The sequence below is a fragment of the Balaenoptera physalus genome, assembly GCF_965194825.1.
Source record: "Balaenoptera physalus genome assembly, chromosome: 8".
Classification (NCBI taxonomy): Eukaryota; Metazoa; Chordata; class Mammalia; order Artiodactyla; family Balaenopteridae; genus Balaenoptera; species Balaenoptera physalus.
This window is the reverse complement of record NC_138887.1, coordinates 55,101,126-55,119,638: the sequence shown is the minus strand read 5'-3', so window position 1 is coordinate 55,119,638 and position 18,513 is coordinate 55,101,126. Positions and strand designations below refer to the sequence as shown.

The 18,513-nt window shown below is 34.4% G+C and overlaps 1 protein-coding gene and 1 long non-coding RNA gene across 2 annotated transcripts in view; both read right to left on the bottom strand.

Moving 5' to 3' along the window:
* MEOX2 (mesenchyme homeobox 2) overlaps positions 1–18,513 on the bottom strand; it is a 64,917-nt gene that overhangs the window by 21,327 nt on the left and 25,077 nt on the right. The window lies entirely within an intron of this gene.
* Positions 1,933–18,513, bottom strand: part of LOC309665942 — a 29,553-nt gene continuing 12,972 nt past the window's right edge. The window contains exon 2 of the long non-coding RNA XR_014266796.1: positions 1,933–17,515. This is a non-coding gene — a long non-coding RNA (uncharacterized lncRNA). The remainder of the gene's footprint in view (positions 17,516–18,513) is intronic.

The window sequence follows — 18,513 nt, the reverse complement described above, 5'->3', positions numbered from 1 at the left end:
GAATTCATTTATTAGTTCTAACAGTTTTTTTGGTGGTGTATTTAGGGTTTTCTATATATAGTATTATGTCATCTGCAAATAGTGACGGTTTTTACTTCTTTCATTCCAATTTATGTCTTTTACTGCTTTTTCTTTCCTAATTGCTGTAGCTTAGACTTCCAATACTATGTTGAATAAAAGTGGCAATAATGGACATCCCTGTCTTGTTCCTGATCTTAGAGGAAAAGTTTTCAGCCTTTTACCATTGAGTATGATATTAGCTGCAGCTTTGTCATATATGGCCTTTATTATTTTGAGATGCATTTCCTTTATACCACTTTGTTGAGAGGTTATTTTTTAACCATAAATTGAAGTTGAATTTTGTCAAATGCTCTTTTTGCATCTATTGAGATGATCATATGATTTTTATCTTTCATTTTGACAATGTGACCTATCACGTTGATTGATGTGCAAATGTTAAACCATCCTTGAAAAATTCCACTTGATCATATTAATGTTCTGTTAATACATTAATGTATTGTTAGATTTGGTATTGTTAGATTTGGTTTGCTAATACTTAATGTATTGTTAGATTTGGTTTGCTAATATTTTGTTGGGAATTTTTGTATCTATGTTCATCAGCAATATTGGCCTGTAATTTTATGTGTGTATGTTGTTCTTGTTTGGTTTTGGTATCAGGGTAATGCTGACCTCATAAAATAAGTTTGGAAGTGTTCCCTCTTCCTCAATTTTTTGAAAGACTTTGAGAAGGATAGGTATTAACTCTTCTTTGAACATTTGGTAGAATTCACCAGTGAAACATCTGGTCCTGGATTTTGTTTGTTGGGAGGTTTTTGATTAATGATTCAATCTTCTTACTAGTAATCAGTATGTTCATATTTTAATACTGTTAAAATGTCCATACTATCCTAAGCAATTTACAGATTCAATGTAATTCCTATAAAAATTCCAATGCATTTTTAACAGAACTAGAACAAATAATTCTAAAATTTGTATGGAACAACAAAAGACCCCAAATAGCCAAAAACAATCTTGAGAAAGAAGAACAAAGCTGAAAATATCACCCTCCTTGATTTTAAACTATATTACAAAGCTATAGTAACCAAAACAATATGGTATTAGCATAAAAAACAGACATAGAGATCATTGGAACAGAAGAGAGAGCCCAGAAATAAACCCACCATATATGGTTAACTAATTTACAACAAAGGAGGTAAAAATATACAATGGAGAAAGGACAGCTTCTTCAGTAAATGGTGTTGGGAAATCTGGACAGCTATATGCAAAAGTAAGAAACTGAACCACTATCTTACACCGTATACAAAAATTAATGCAAAACGGATTAAACACTTGAATGTAAAACCTGAATCCATAAAATTCCTAGAAGAAAACATACGCATTAAGCCCCCTGACATTGGTCTTAGCAATTTCTTTTTTATATGACTACAAAGTCAAAGGAAAAAAAGCAAAAATAAACAAATGGGACTACATCCAACTAAAAAGCTTCTATACAGTGATGTAAGCCATCAAAAAAATGAAAAGGCAACCTAGTAAATGGGAGAAGATATTTGAAAGTCATATTTCCAATTAAGGGTTAATGTCTAAAATATATAAAGAACTTATACAACTCAAAAACAAAAAAGGTCAATTGAAAAGATGCTCAACATCACTAATCATTAGGGAAATGCAAATCAAAACCACAATGAGATATAATCTCACATCTGTCAGAATGGCTATTAACAAAAAGAACACAAATAACAGTGTTGGTGAGGATGTGAAGAAATGGGAACCTTCATGCACTGTTTGATGGGAATGTAAGTTGGTACAGCCACTATGGAAAAACAGTATGGAGGTTCTCCCAAAACTTAAAAATAGATCTACCATATGATCCAACAATTCCACCACTGAGTATCTCTCCAAAGAAAATTTAAAAAAAAACTAATTCAAAAAGATGTACACATCTTCACTGCAGCATTATTTGCAGTAGTCAAGATATGGAAATAGCCTAAATGTTCATGGATGGATGAATGGATAAAGAAATTGTGGTATACATATACAATGGAATGCTACTCAGCCATAAAAAAGAATGATGTCTTACCATTTGTGACAAAATGGATGGGCCTTGAGGGTATTATGCTAAGTGAAATAAGTCAGAGAAAGACAAATACTACATGATTTCACTTATATGTGGAATCTAAAAAGCAAAACAAAACAAAACAAACAAAACAAAATAACACGCAGGCTCACAGACACAGAGAACAGACTGGTGTTTGCAGAGGGAAGTTGGGGGCCTGGGGGGCCATGAAATGGGTGAAGGAGATCAAGAAGTACAAACTTCTGGTTATAAAATAAATAAATCATGGGAATGTAAAGTATAGCATGGGGAATAGAGTCAATAATATTGTATTAATGTTGTATGGTTACAGATGGTAACTAGACTTATTACGGTGATCATTCCACAACATATACAAATGCTGAATCATTATGTTTTACACCTGAAACTGCTATAGTATTGTATGTCAGTTTTCCTCAATAAAAATATATGTAATAAAAATGATCAAAATAAAATAGGTACCTAAGCAATAACTCATTTCAATTCTGTACTTTTTGTGCCCATCAATATATGAATATAGTTTTACCTTACAGCTTCTTCTTGATGGAGTCCCTTTGTTTTTAAATAATGAGACGTGAACAGTTGATTTTTTTTTAATTCATTACCTTGCCTTTTTTATTATTTATTTACTATGTAGTTCTTTCTGATAGTAAGAGGCCAACTTAATTGTTCCTTTGTGACATAAATACAAAGTGAAATGTCAAAGAACTAAGAAATTTTGATGAAATTAATATCATGATTGATGTACAATTCAAATATATTTAATAAAAACAGTATTTTTGCTAAAAATTGAAAAAGAAGCCAAAGACACACAAAATGGAAATATAGTGCAACTTGAGTCAAATTTAGCATAGATTTAGTTCTCACTACCAAATTCAAAGTATTTAACACAAAACAAAATCAACACATGTCTTCAGGGTAAACGTAAACGTCTCCAATCTTGCTACACACTTCTAGGCTCAGAAACTCATTACAGAAGCCTAGAATTGACTTTGTGCCTCTAGCTATATCCCAGGACAAGGGGATGCAACAGAACAAGGCACATGTACCTGCATGGATTGTGCTTGATAGCAAAGGCTTTCACAAGGATCACCATTTCCACCTCCAATGGGACCAGGAACCCCTAGTGAAGAGCTTTTGACATACAGCATTCCATTATATTTTCCCTGATCATATTAGTTTAAAAGTGCACCTCTCCTCTGGGATCCCATGAAATGGTCATGTTTCCTTTTTACAATGCTTACCACATTCTGCCACTGTATGGATCCTTTACTTCCCCTACTAGAACATAAATGTTTGATGTCAACTATTGTTCTCATTTATTCAGTAATTGGGGATGAATACGGGCATTCATAGTTACATTTTAATACACACATAAGCAATAGTCAAGGACATGAAGAGGATGCAAACCTCCAGTCCATTTCTCATTCACCTTCTATTCAGCTCTATGTCAGCAAATGGCATGGGGTTACATGGTGTTACAGTGTCCCTGAGAGAATGAGGAGGGAAAGAAACTCTTCTCAGAAATCAGGGATCTACGTCACTTGGCAATGGCCAGAAGAATTGTGACATTTCTAATTTACATCTGTCAACAGGTCAAAAGGGACTGAGATCCCTTTTGACGTCAGACAGCACCACATAGTTTTTGCAGTGAGGTCTTAGAAAATTCAGCACCAATTCTGCTAACAGCTTGATAAATCCCTTGGACATGGAAGAGCAGAGCTTCCATAGTTTTCTTTTATATACTGGAAGACAAGTCTACGTCTTCTAAGAGTGTGAGGGCTTGCATTTATGCCATTGTTCTCAGCCTTTTTTGGCATTTCACCATACATATTTTTTGGCAAGTGACTTTATTTTTATAGCAGTAACTCTTATAAATTACTGAGTTTTTCATTTATCTTCATGTCTGCTTTGCTTCTCTGGATTCTAGACTTTAGGTAATTTAATATTAAGAAATTTGCCTTATTCATGTTCATATTCCCAATGCTAAGCACCTAATTCTGAATCTGTTCTGGATCTTTGATTTCCATGCTGTGGTCATGAGTTATGATTTCAGTGACAATCCTAAGGGGCTTTCTTCTGTTATAAAAATTTGAATGACCTTCAGCTTAAAAAAAGAGAAAGCATCACTCAGTATTGCTTTGTATTAACTTTTCAAAGCACACCTCTTTCATATAATTGATGGCAGATGGAGACAGGTCCATATTCTATCTGAATATGGAGACATATTCAGATAGAAAAGTGCCAAAGCAGTGTCACGATTATAAAATTTAAAACCCAAGAGATTAAATGTTATACCAAGTGAAGGAACTGATTACACATAGTTCATAATTCCCACCCTCAGCACTATTGACATTTTGGACTGGATAATTCTTATTACATTTATATGCAGTGAAATATGAACATATTCAAGATAAATGGGTGATGGCTGTCCTGGGCATTGTAAGATATTTAGCAGCATCCCTGGCTTCTACTCACTAGATGCCTGCAGCAACTCCCATCTCCACTTCAGTGTTGTCAGATACTACGCAGGACTTCCAGTTTAATTTAAAATCCAGATAAACAATGAACAGCATTTTAGTTTAAGTATACCCCAAATATTGCATGGGACATATTTATATTAAAAATATTGATCTTTGATAGAAAATTCAAATTTAACTTGGAATTGTGTATTTATATTGGTGAAATCTGGCAACCCTACCCCAGTTGTGACACTCAGAATGTCTCCAATTGTTTTCAGTGCCCCCAAGGGGCAAAATTACTCCCAGTTGAGAACCACTGAGTACAGATAATATTTGAGACAAAACATCAGTAACTCCAAGTTACACAACTCTCTCTAGGAATGACCAACTTGATTCAGAAGTAAATGTCTTATGTGCAAATACCACCACCTTCATTCCACAGCCAAGCCTTACCTCCTCCAAGTCAATGACTAGATTGTCTGCAGATTAAAATTGCTCATGAAGTTTTTTTGTCAATGCTATGTTTCTACAATACGTCAAATCATGTAAGAGCTATAATAAATCCATTATTTTATTAAATATATATCATTTAATTAGTAAATCTTGGTTTAATTAATAAATCTTGGTTTAATATGCATGAATTTTAGAACTTGAACAGATTCTTACAAATCATCTAGTTCCACCTGCTATATTTATAGATAAGAAATAAAGAGACTCAGAGTGACTAAAGTGCTCATCAGAGATCACATACTAGCAGGTCATGTTTATAGGCCTCAAGTGTCATTCAGTTATAGAAAGAGACATAAAAGCATTTTGCCAGCTCCTCAAGTATCCTTACCTATTGCATGGCGTCTTCCCAAGAGCAAGGATTTCAGAAACATCTCTATTTAATTGTGATACTAAATATGGCTATGAAAGCTACACAAACAGAATCTTTATTATCCAAAATGCCAAATGAGCAGATGTTAAGACCACAGTCTCTGCCACTTATCTGCATATTCAACCATTAACCTTCCTTTTCCGCATATTTAACATAGAATTAAAGTGAAGGAGATAAAATAAGTAAATCATTTAGCATAGTACTTGCATACTGTGGGCTCTCAGTAATCAACTGCAATCTCTAGCCATTATTAGGGGGGGACTAGGCCCTAAGGACCTCAGTAATTATAAATGATAGATTTGATAGAATCAGGAGTTAGAAAGTTTTTTTTTTAAGCATATGAAAATTTTGTTCTGAAAACAGAAGTCAACCTAAAACCTAGGAAGTTTAGAACTTACACAGTAACTAGCAGAGCTTTATTTTACATTGAAAAATGCACAAATCTCTAAAAGGATCTGTGTATTATTTTTGGCTAGTCTACAAACGAAGCTGAAGGTTTAATTATGATTTTTCCAATGAAACTGTTGAGGTGACATTTTACAAGGCCCAGTGGGATCAATGTATGAATTCTTGTTTCCTCTGAAAGTTTTATTGGGATATTTGATGAAATTTAACCAAACCTGGCATACCCAATAAACTGGAGTCAGATAGTGTGCGTGTGTGTGTGTGTGTGTGTGTGTGTGTGTGTGTGTGTGTATGCATACCTGCATGTGTTTATTCTCCTGCAAAGAATCCTAGCAGCCAGGTATACGGTTTTAGGTAGAGAAGAGTCATATTCTGCCTTGATATTAGAGTATACAAAATGTTTAACATTCTTAAATTGATTAAAAAAATAAAATCAGAAGTATTTACTAAACAGCATTATGAACCCATTGTATAGTCTACTTACAACTTTCTTCACGTAGAGGGTTTGAGAAGTTAATCACATAGGTATTTTTTAACCTCAGAAATAACTATATGGGAAGATTAATAGCAAATGACTTATAAATTGATTTTTCTTTAATTTCACAGTAATAAGAATAAGTTATAAAGATAATTAATAGATAAAAGTAATACAATAAAAATAATTGGAAAATCCCAGCCAACTCGGGATTCTGGCCCATGCACCAAGCAGCAGTTGGTTTCCTTTTGACTGCTGCTGGTAGAATTCAATGCTTTGTGATCCATTTCTCTGTTGCAGCTGTACTGGCAAGGAGGAAAACAGCCTCAGGGTGACCAATCTGCATTAAGTCAATTTGTGATTGTTTCTGTAAAGGGATCTTTGCAATTGGGAGAAGTCTAAGAATTTATGACTTACATTCATGGAGCATTACTTAGCTACTCTCCACAAATAGAATTTTGTTTACATTCACTAAGTAGTACATGCTTTATAAAAAATAAAAACTAATAAAAATAAAATCAGTGCTCTATGATTAAATCAACTTGTGATTTAATAATTTTACAAAATAAAAAAGTCTGATGTAAATATGTTTGAGCATAATAATATTTAAATGACAAAAGTGTTGATGATGGTTCTCAAAGTGTACAAGTCATACCATCCTCTTTCTCCTCATAATTATTACTACTACTTACTACTTATATATATTTTGAGTTGGGAAAAACTGCAGTGAAATTTACTTAGAAAAAAATCTGAAACATAAGATCTGACTGAAGAGATGAAATGATAATTTAAAAGAATTTTTGACGGTAAAATGTTAAGAACTACCGGGCTATGCGATAAAGAATATGGAAGCAAAGGTGGTTGATGACAGAGACCAGTGAAGCCAGAATGGTTGCAATGAATAAGAGGAAAAGATAAGCCTCCATTTAGTATATATATATTATTCTGAGAGATGAAGGAAGAGGTTGAGATCAGAAAGACTTATTCTAGAGTTACACTTCTTGGACAAAAGAAGGTAGGAACGATGGTCAAGTCTGGGATCTGCCTGTTGGTGGAGAAAGGAGTGTTGGGATCTGACAATCTTGTTGAACTCTGAGGCTCAATAATAAAGTGGCATTTGCCTACCAGTTTATGCTATAATCCATCTTTGAATCAGGCATCCATAGCCTAATACTTTATGTTGAGAGAGTTGTGTGTTAGACACAAACATGAATAGTTTATTGTGTAAAGTGCTAGGAAATGGATCAATATGACATAGTACCTATCTTAAGGTAGCTTACAATCAAGTTGGGGATAGAAGCCACTTAAGAGAAATCCACAAATAATTATAAATAATCACTTTGGGTATACTATCTTGACAGTTTGATGTTTGATTGTCAAAATTTGATGTTTTGGGATGCATAACCTGTGTTTTTGTTAAGAGCACTTTATGGGAAATACTTGGATAATATCATTCTTAGTCCATTTCATGGGGGCGGGAGCAATTTTAGAAAGATACATGTGTATATTTGCATATATAACATACGCTAACCATGAAGCCTTCCTTTAATCCCACATACGGCATAAAATATTCTGCAAAGCCTTAAGAATTGCTAACTATATAGGGAGCTTCTAAAATACTTTTTGGAAGTCTTAAATGCAATTACACTTACATAGAAACTTAAGAACTTAAATGCAATTATTATCTATGCCTTCACAATATTTTTGAGACTAACTTGAATGTAGCACTGTAAGAATTTCACTAGGAAATTCACTCTTCACTGAAGTGTGAAAAATAAAAATGATCAAAATTACTTTTATATTAGATTTGAAAAATCTTCTACACTTATTTTGAATCTCTACCAAGATAACATATAAATGGTACAGAGTTAAGTCTATGACAAAGTAAAGCTTTCATCTAGGTCCTCCTGACAATTCATGGCTTGTAATTTTACATCAAATTAAGGCATTCCGTCAAAACTCACAGTTTAATAATTTTTTCACATGTCACAGATCACACCCTGTAGCTTTTGAAATGAAGGTTAGGTATTGAATAGCATTCAGTATTCCACTACACTGTGGAGGGAAAGGGGCTTGAAGTATCAACATTATGTTTTACTTAACACCTGTGGATCAACACCTGTGTTGTACAAAAGGAGTACAAAATTTACTTCTAAAATGTAATTTTCCAACACACACACACACACACACACACACACACACGCAAAGTGTATCCTCTGCTCTCTTGCAGTAATTTTCAATAGGTGGAAAAAAATCTGAATAGTATACATTTTTAAAAGTTTGCCTTGATTAAACAGAATTGTGGTTACAATTAAAGCTATATACATTTTACAGCTTTACATATTATTTACAACTTTTATGTATTTAGAAGGAAGAATGACTTAGAGAAAGTATCAGGAGCTTTGAAACCAGCCAACCTGAGTTAGAAGTCCACTGTAGCTACTTAAAACCTGTGTGGTCTTAAGTCTTTTGAAATTCAGATTCCCCATGTACAGAATCTACTACACATGATTGCTGTACAGAGGAAAATGAGCAAATTTACAGTGTGCATATCTGAGATGTATTATGAATCCAATAATATACACCTATTATTAATAATATTATTAAACTTAAAACATATCATGAGTAAGATTTAACTAACTGAAATTTTTACTAAATCACATTTATTAGTCTTTTAATTTTATTTGAATTGCTTAGTTGTCATTTCTCACCTAGCATTTAGTTAAATACATGTTGATTTGTTTTTTAAAAAATGATATTGATTTCAAAAGGAGGTGATTATATTTTCTAGCTCTTTCTACCAACACACATGTTAAAAGACCCAGCTGTGCTCATAATTTCTTTGGCCAATCAGCAAGGTTTAATTATATTTCCTTTTAAAAAATAAATGGGTGTTGCAAGTCTGTATGATTTTATTTCTTTCATACTTTCTTTTTACAGCTTTGCTACTAAAAAGTGTAGCCAAAATTAAAGCATACATTTTTCCTCAGTGTAATTAAATGTCATTGTCTTTTATTTTCAAAGTAAGCCAAAATAAAAAGTGTATATATGTTTGTATGTGTGTGAGTACATATATATTTATACTCTGAATATTTAAAATATTTTGTTTTATTTACTCATCATTGGTCACATAGGCATTTAGTCAAATTCAGGCAAATTTTGGTACATATATAAAGCACTTCTAGATTTTTACATTTTCAATCACATGCAATATTTGAATCCTCTTTTTGAATGACTACAAATGAATTGTATCCAGTTGTGTGCTGGAAGGTGGGAGGAAATGCTCTGGTTTGTATTTTCATGTTGTAAATACTCTCACCATAGTGAATTTCAAGCCAGTAAGTTAATGTGACGGCAACTAGCTCTCAAAGTTCCTGAAAACTTAACAATTGCCTCTCTAGAACCACTACTAACTGGCCCTAGCACACTGTTGTAACACCTTACTATTTCACAAAGCTGAATACTGGGATTCAGAAACTATCATAACGTCATGGATAACAATCTATAGTTAGAACCTTCTAGAAAAGAAAGATAGATTAGGCTAAGAGGGTATGATTAGCTAACCTGGGAATGATCTCAATGATTAGACAATAGTATTCAGAGCAGTATTCTAAAGTTTATCTATAGAACTGATGACATTTACCTATGATTCATTAAAAACCCTTCCTGCTGTGTTGATCTGACAATCAATTCATCAAAATGGGTAATCACAGAGGCTATGCTCATGTCACTGTGAACAAAGAAAAGGTTAGAACTTGCTATAAGTAAGTGAAAAATATTACTTTTTAATTCTGTTCAACACACAGGGAGCTGTTGCTAATCATAGATTATTGGGGTATCCAGCAATGATCACTGCATCTGAGTGTTTCGTTGTTTAAATGAAATAATAGCTGTGCAAACCTAAAGCATAGAATAAAATATGTCAAGAAGAAAAAGACCACCCTTCAATATCCAAGTACTGGAAACTAAAAGCACAGACACGGTCGCATAAGAGTGAAAAAAACCTCTAAATTTCCCACCATTGCAATAATATTTTTCTCTTAAGATGGATACTGGTGTTATTTTCTCTTGAAGATGTTTCCACGTTGAAATTACTTAAGGAACTAGCAAATTGAAACAAAGAAAAAGATGAATAATTGTATGGAAGACAACAGAGTACCCGAATTATCAGGACTGTCAACAAAGATAAAAGTATTTCTTAGATGCTCTCTTGGTTATCATGCTACTTTAAGTACCAGACAATGTAAGTAAACTATACAAAGTACCTACTCTCTGGAAAGAGTTGGCTTACAAATAGTAAACAAAAGGAAAACTACTACGTATATAAGCCTTGTAGCATTCTGAGAAATGTGTATGAGTGTGTCATTTTTGTGTCATGTGCATTTTGTTTCACACACGTTTAAGTGTGTGTGCTTATGGGTATGTACTTGTGGCAGTACTAAGGGAAATTTTTCCTATTTTTAAGCTTATATTTAATTACAACATCAAAGGGAATCTTCCATAATGAGCACTTACTATGAAATATTGGAAATTAAAAAGAATGTGTTTATAATTAAGCTCCATGTTAGTAGCCACACAAGAAATGTCAATTAATCTACACTAAAACACCAAGTTTTCTGGCAATAGCTATGGAAATGAAAATGGCAACACACTTGTAAAAACCTCAGTGGTGTGAAACCCTGTTCATTTATTTAATAGTTGTAATCCTTTTGTTCTCAGTTTACTGCCAGCCTCAGGTTCCTTAAGTGAACAAATGAGATAATATACATGAAAGTACTTTATAAACATCCCCATAAATAAATAGAACATTTTACCTGGGAGAAAGTTTCTATAGCACTTTGAAAATATATTTTTACAATGTAATTGTATTTTTTTTCTCCCCAGACATCAAATAAAGTGATACTGGTTTTCTATTATTGTCTCCTTCAAATACCTACACATTTCCTTCCTTCAACTCTGGAATATACTATTTCTCAAGTGAAGAAGAGAATATCTTTGCAACATAGAAAAGTTTTGAACTTGAGTTTGAAGTATGCCAAACTCAGTAAAATCCATGGTATTAAAGATCTAGGCTATTGGAAATACTGTACTCAAGTGATTATAATTTAATTGCTCATTATATTACAAACAGAGCTCTTCATGCATTTAGTTAGCTATAAAGCAATGACTTATTAAAAGAAAGTACTCCGTGGAACGTAAGAAGTTTTTTATAATGAAAAGAGAAAGCTCCATAATTCATAATTATATTTAATCATGAATTTGAGAAGAGCTCCAGCATTTTACACTTAAATAAATCACACTGACATAAAATTAATATCCAGATTAGTGGTTTGGTAATGCTTTAGTGAATCTGTATTAATTCTTCCTCTCTAAGATAATAATTGATTTTAACAAGGGTTTTCTCTTTAATGATAGCTCATTATCCTCAAGGAACTATATTGAATGTGATGTGTATATTTCAAAATATATTTGCCACACTAAATGCAATTTATATACAGTATTATCCACACATTCTCCGTGTTATAGAGAATGGTATACACACCAAAAAAAAATATAACAATTATATTTATTATGTTAAACAACCCATAGGTAAAGTTAAAATTTATCTAATGTTCATAAATAAGACTAGTAGTAGAAAAAGTTCTTATTTTAGGTATTCCAATAGTTCTATAGGAAGAAAGTTTTTATTAGCTTAAGTAAGGTCTTTTCTGATAATGATTATGCTCTAAAAATATGAATTAAGGTTTCTGTTGAGAAAAATAAATCATCATGCAATTCGCACAAACCTGTGATACTTGAATATACATAAAATGAATGTTGGAAGAATATTTTCATTGCTCATTTTTACCAATAATCATGAACTCATCATAACAGTATCTCGGCGAGGTATCTGTGCTTTCCACATTAAAATGGTAAGACATTTTCAGACATATGGCTCAAAGATATGTTTTAGTAAATTCTATGGCTAAGTTCAACAAGCACCAAGATTCTGCTTATTATGCAAAAGTCTACTTTGATGGTTCAATTTCTTTGTCGTCTCATATTACACTATTTCCTTTCCTTAGCAATTGTATGCATTAACATAACAAAATCTCAAGGATCATGATCTAGGGTCTAAAATGTAAAGACAGGAAGCTCAATTTTATGGAACATGAAACTAAAGCTGCTGTGAACAGTTATTACATTCTAATGGCAGCGCTACAAGATTTAAACTTTATAATTGCTTTTAATGGCCAATAACAACTACGAATCCTGGAATGTTTATTATTGCAATTTTCCTGAAATTGGTAGAACATAATTTCTCATTTTAAAAGATGACCATTAACAAAACAATAAGACTTTTAAAATTTAATTAACTTTGAAAAGAACGATCACTTTTTCTAGGATTAGCATGTATGCATTAGCTCATCTTCTTACAAAGACTTGACTTCAGAACTCTTTTTATTTTTAAATGCCTCAATTTACAAACCATGTTTTGGAGGGTTCACAAGACAAACTCAAATAATGGAAACATAATAATCTCAGAAGGGTTTCCTTTATCCACTCATTAAAGTGGGAAAATCTGGTCTTCAAAATGCTGAATAACCTATCATGCTAGAGATATTCCCAAAGTATTCAAATTCATCCTTATGACATGTGTTTTTTAATTAAATTAATACATATTGGAAGAAATATCAAGAATAGGCAAGCTTTGTCTCTTTCATATTTAAAAAGTCTTCAAGATTTAATGTAATATTTTCTTCTCCAAATTGTCATTAGCAGCATGAATAATACATGTTTACAGATAAAGCACAGCTACTTTAACAGTTGACTTAAATAGCATTAGTTAATTGAATAACAAGACAATTTTGAACCATACAATCATGTAGTAGGGGACTTCTTTTTTCTCTTTAAAAATGTAACCAACTACACATAAAACAAAATTTGATGCTGCTGTGGATGAGGAAAAAAATAAAACCAGGAAAGTGAATATCTCATCACACAGTAAATAAATGACAGATTTCGTTTGGAAGGTTTAAGATGGCCCTCTTTTTGGAGTCTGTATAATCACTGCTGGACTAGAGAGGGAAGGATAGCCGGCCAGAGAAGGGGATCTGGGTCCTTTATTGTTACCATTAAAGTGATACATAAAACTGTCTCCACATTCCATAAAAATGCCATGGTGCTTCAGGAAAAATACAGACCTGAGACAATAGTTTATTTTGGCTGGAACTAAACTTCCAGAACTGAAGAGTTACTGCCAGAAATAGGAACCAGCTTTGAGAAAAATTTAACTGAACTAGTATGCAAAGAAAGTGCTGCAGCATTAATATCCTAGCGCTTCAGGATCTGAATCAAGGGTCCTTTGTTAAGAACCTTGCAACATAACTGATCATTCAGAGGACGTAAAGGGGTATGAGGTTGCAGTCCAGTTAGCCAGGGAATACCCTTTTCCTCTGGCACCCACTTGCCAGTACAACTATAAAATAGGAGCAGAAATGTCTCACTCTGTAAAGGATTAATAATAGCTGATTTCCATGAAATTGAGTTGTTCTCTAGCTAAGCCGCAGTTGACCTGGGTTCTAGGGAGGGCCTCCCACAACTCCCTGAATAACCAAAGCAAGTCACCCTGTCTGGGCTTCCTCATCTCTGTTCCCCGTGTTCTTTTCTCTCAAAATGGGGAATTCTCCAAAGGGCTATGCTTAATCTGCTATCTTCCATTACGAATTTTCATATCTTAACAGTTCTCCATCTTCAAGGTGTCAATTATCATATGAATTCCACTCAACTAATATTTATTGAATACGTACAAACTGGTAAGTCATATATCATGTAACTATATTAAGTTAAAAAAAGTGTGTGTGGAGGGGAGGGGTGGTGTGTGTGTGTGTGTGTGTGTGTGTGTGTGTGTGTGTGTGTTGGGTGGAGATATCAGGAAAAGGGATATTTTTTAAATTCAAAAATAATTCAAAACTTCAAAGAACAGGCTTAGTGCTGGAATAGAGATACAAACGCCCATGGATAATCAAAGAAGAAAAAAAAATCACATGAAATTGAGGAATCATGAAAAGTTTCATGAACAAATTACACTTATGATGGTACTTAAAAAAAGGCAAGGCTTCTACAATGGGAGATGGCAGAGGTACCCTTCCAGGTAACAGGGAAAATAAGAGTAAAAAGTAAGGTTAGAAACCAACTAGTGAGTGCAGAAAATAGCAAGTACCTAGATTATACAGTACACATGGAATAGATGACAGAATCATCCCAGAAAATAGGCTGAGGCCATCCGGTGCCTTGAATGACAGGCTAAGGAAGTAATATGTTTCTGACCAGAAAAACAAAATGTTCTATTACAGTGGTAAGGAAGGGGATATGGCAAAAGTACGGGTGCCCAGCGTACAGGCTCGTGGAACAAGGAAGGGTAGATCAGGACACTATGCTGCTGACAAACCATCTGAAATTCAGGGCAGGGCTCTAGTGCAGCAGAGAGCCTGATACCTCACGGAAAAGTAAAACAGAAGACTTTCAAATTTAGACAACACTATAGAGACTAAGGCTAAGATGGACTTGTGTGCATTGCAAAACAATTTATTCTGAACTCTCAAAGTTGGTGAGCAGACAGGACTACAGATCAAAGGTTTTGGGGATCAACAACTAAGTAGGGTAGATGTCAGGAGAGCTCTCTCAGTCCCACTCTTCTGACTGCCTCCTGGCATTCCCTCTTGGTTGTCTTGCCACTCCCTACAAGTCAACAGATTTAGCGTTTTCCTCCTCAAAACTAAACTAGCTACCTTTTCCAAACTCCCTATCAGTGGCATGAGAGTTTTCTCAATGCCAGGCTCAAAATCCTTAAATCATTTTGATTCCTTCCACTTTTTCCCATCCCCCACAATCTATTAGTCGCAGTGTTTTGTGTAATTTTCCTTTGAGAAGGTAAACAACACCTGAGTCAGGTTCAGCATTTCATGCTAAGATTACCACAATAACCAATCAGCCCGATTCACACCAGATATTTGAATTTGCTTTTACTCTGCCTAAGAAACTATGTTCTTATTTTATCAAGGTAGGTATCATATGTTCAAATGATGCTGGACTCAGTACTCTATCCCAAGAACATTTTAAACTAATTCCATCTCCTGTGGATGCAATTATTCATAAACTGTTTACTGAATGCTTCCTATGTGCCAATAACTGTGCTGGGCACAGCAGAGGACACGAAGGTAACCAAAAAATTCTTCCTGCCCCTGAGGAGCTCACAGTATTAGAGAGGAGAGAGTGGGGGCCAGAAAGAGAGAGGGAGAAAAAGAAGAGAGAGAGAGAGAGGGAGGGAGAGAAGGAAAGAGAGAGAGAGAGAAAAAACATGGATGCCAATTATACTCTTCATTGTACTTTCCTGTAGTTATAAACTTTGAAATATAAAATCAATTAGACTGAAAAGAAATCAGTCAATACAATGAAGGGGGTAGGGTAGAGGTATTTCCATAGTGGTTTGAAAAGAGAGAGAAGCACTCAGTTTGCTTGATTTTAGTTAAGACGGAACCCATGGAAGGCAAATGTGAGCCAGAATTTGGAAATGGAGAAGAGTTTGCCTGAAAGAGAAACCCAGAATTGCATTAGGATCAAAGTGAACAGAGGACTGAGATGGAGCACCTTGAATGTGCCAGGAACACTAACTACCTCAAAGTGCTAGAGATCAGGATGTGGGGAAAGAGGCGGTTTAAGGCCAGGGCCAGCCTGTGAGAGCCTTTAATTTCCATGCTGAGTGTTTTCTCTTAATAAAAGCCATTGATGGGGACTTCCCTGGTGGCGCAGTGGTTAAGAATCTGCCTGCCAATGCAGGGGACACAGGTTTGATCCCTGGTCCGGGAAGATCCCACATGCCGCAGAGCAACTAAGCCTGTGTGCCACAACTACCGAGCCTGCACTCTAAAGCCCACGAGCCATGACTACTGAGCCCGAGTGCCACAACTCCTGAAGCCCGCGCACCTAGAGCCCGTGCTCCACAAAAGAGAAACCACCTCAATGAGAAGTCTGCGCATGGCAACCAACAGTAGCCCCCACTCGCCGCAACTAGAGAAAGCCCGCATGTGGCAACCAAGACCCAATGCAGCCAAAAATAAAAGATAAATAAATAAATAAATTAATTAATTTTTTAAAAAAAAGCCATTGATGGTTTTAAAACAGGGGAAATAAAAGATTCATTTTGAATGTCTAATTTTGGTATTTATAAATGAAATACGATATATACTTCCTCTATACTGCTTTGGAAGTCTTCATTCTCCTGTCCAGAGTAAATAAAAGCAGGGATGATTTAATGTATCATCACTAATAGTAGTGCATGGTAGGCACTGAACAAAAACCAATCAATTAATTCTAGCATAAGCTTGATGGTCAAAGATGGTAAGCTATTACCTCTGGTAAAATTCCAATACAATAGCATTTCTAATCACTAAAAAAGAGAAATTCTTTAAGAATATAGTGGAATTTTACAGCATTCTTGATGTTGATATAATAGTAATGGCTACCCCCTAAGTTGTGCTTATTATGTTCCAGGCTGTATTCTAAGCACCTACATCTATTGACTCAATCCCTCATTTCAGGAATAAGGAAACTGAGGCACAGAGAGGTCCAATAACACATGCAAGGTCATGTGGCCAGCAAGGCCAAAGCTAGGGTTTAATCCTGAGGATTCTTCCTCCAGCGTCTGTGCATTTAGCCATTGAACACAACAATCTTGTCCAAGTACTTCATTTTGAACCCATATCAAAAGAAATGCAAAGAATGAAAGAAACGCAAAATAAGGAGAAAAAACCACATGAGCAACATTTAATGGCTTGAACCTTCCCAATATAAAAACTTCAAAGCCATATCGTTTCAAAATTCTCAAGGTCTTTAATTACGTAGGGGACCACATTATTAATAAACTGACATGATTACTAGGTAATTTTGCTGCACCAACATAAGGCCACTGGCCCTTAACAAGCACATCCTGGGAAGAAGGAATGATCTAGAACCCATCCAGTGATAAACTCATTGGCTTCTCAGCCTTATATTCTTCCAAAAAGGGATCTAAACAGCTTGCAAAATACCATGTTTAATAGTGTGATACTTACTATTGGGTATAATGATAGGGTGTTATTCTTCGACTGCTTTGAACATAGAGGCATCTCAGCATTTAATTCATTTTCTTTTGACTTTTTCTGAAAATTCGTTTTCAAATGCAGTTATGCTTTTTTTTTTTTTTTAACTGCTCAAAAGAAACTATGGTAGGTGAACTAGCTGTAACAGGGTATTCTTAGGCTACCCCTATAGAAGCTTTTCACTAAGTGTAAAACTCCTTTGTAATTACTCATGTTCCCTGAATACTCTAAGTAATTTACAATATTTTCAACAAAATGTATGTGGCATAGAAGCATGGAACATATGTTGTGACATCTTTTGTAAACACCAGTCATGTAAGCAGATCTTCTATTCTCAGCCAAAAGAAGTAGTTCCTATTTGGAAGGCAGCACTAACATCTTCTCTTTGGAAGAGAAAATATACACTATGAGTATAAACTATATAATGGTCCATATAAAAAGTTAAATACATATATATTATTTTATATAAAGATATGCTAAAGAACTACTAAACCATCATAATTTTTTATTAAATTAACTTTTAAATTTTGAGATGATTGTTGATTCACATGCAGCCATAAATAACACAAGGAAACTCCACATACTCTTTGACGAGTTTTACCCAATGGTAATCTTGCAAAAGTAGAGCACAATATCACAGTCAGGATGTTGGCATTGAAACAGTCAAGATTCAGAACACTTCCATCACCATAAAGATCCCTCATACTACTGTTTTGTAGGCCAGTGCCCCCTGGGCTCCATCCCTTTATTTCTAGCAACTGCTAATCTGTTCTATTTCTGTAAATTTTCCTTTTCAAGTATGTTATATAAATGGAATAATACAACATATTTATAACCTTTGGGATTGACTTTTTTCTCACCATCATTCTCTGGAGATTATCCAACTTGGTGAGATTCATCAATAGTTAACTCGTCTTTAATTCCTGACCCTCTGAATAGGGGCTTTCATAGAGCAAAAGTTGTTTTGCTTGAGTAGAGCAGTTGTTGTCTTGAAGTATTTTGCTCTGTGAGGCTACCCCTTTTCTGGACCTTTGCCCAAAGACAGCAGACTTTTGTCA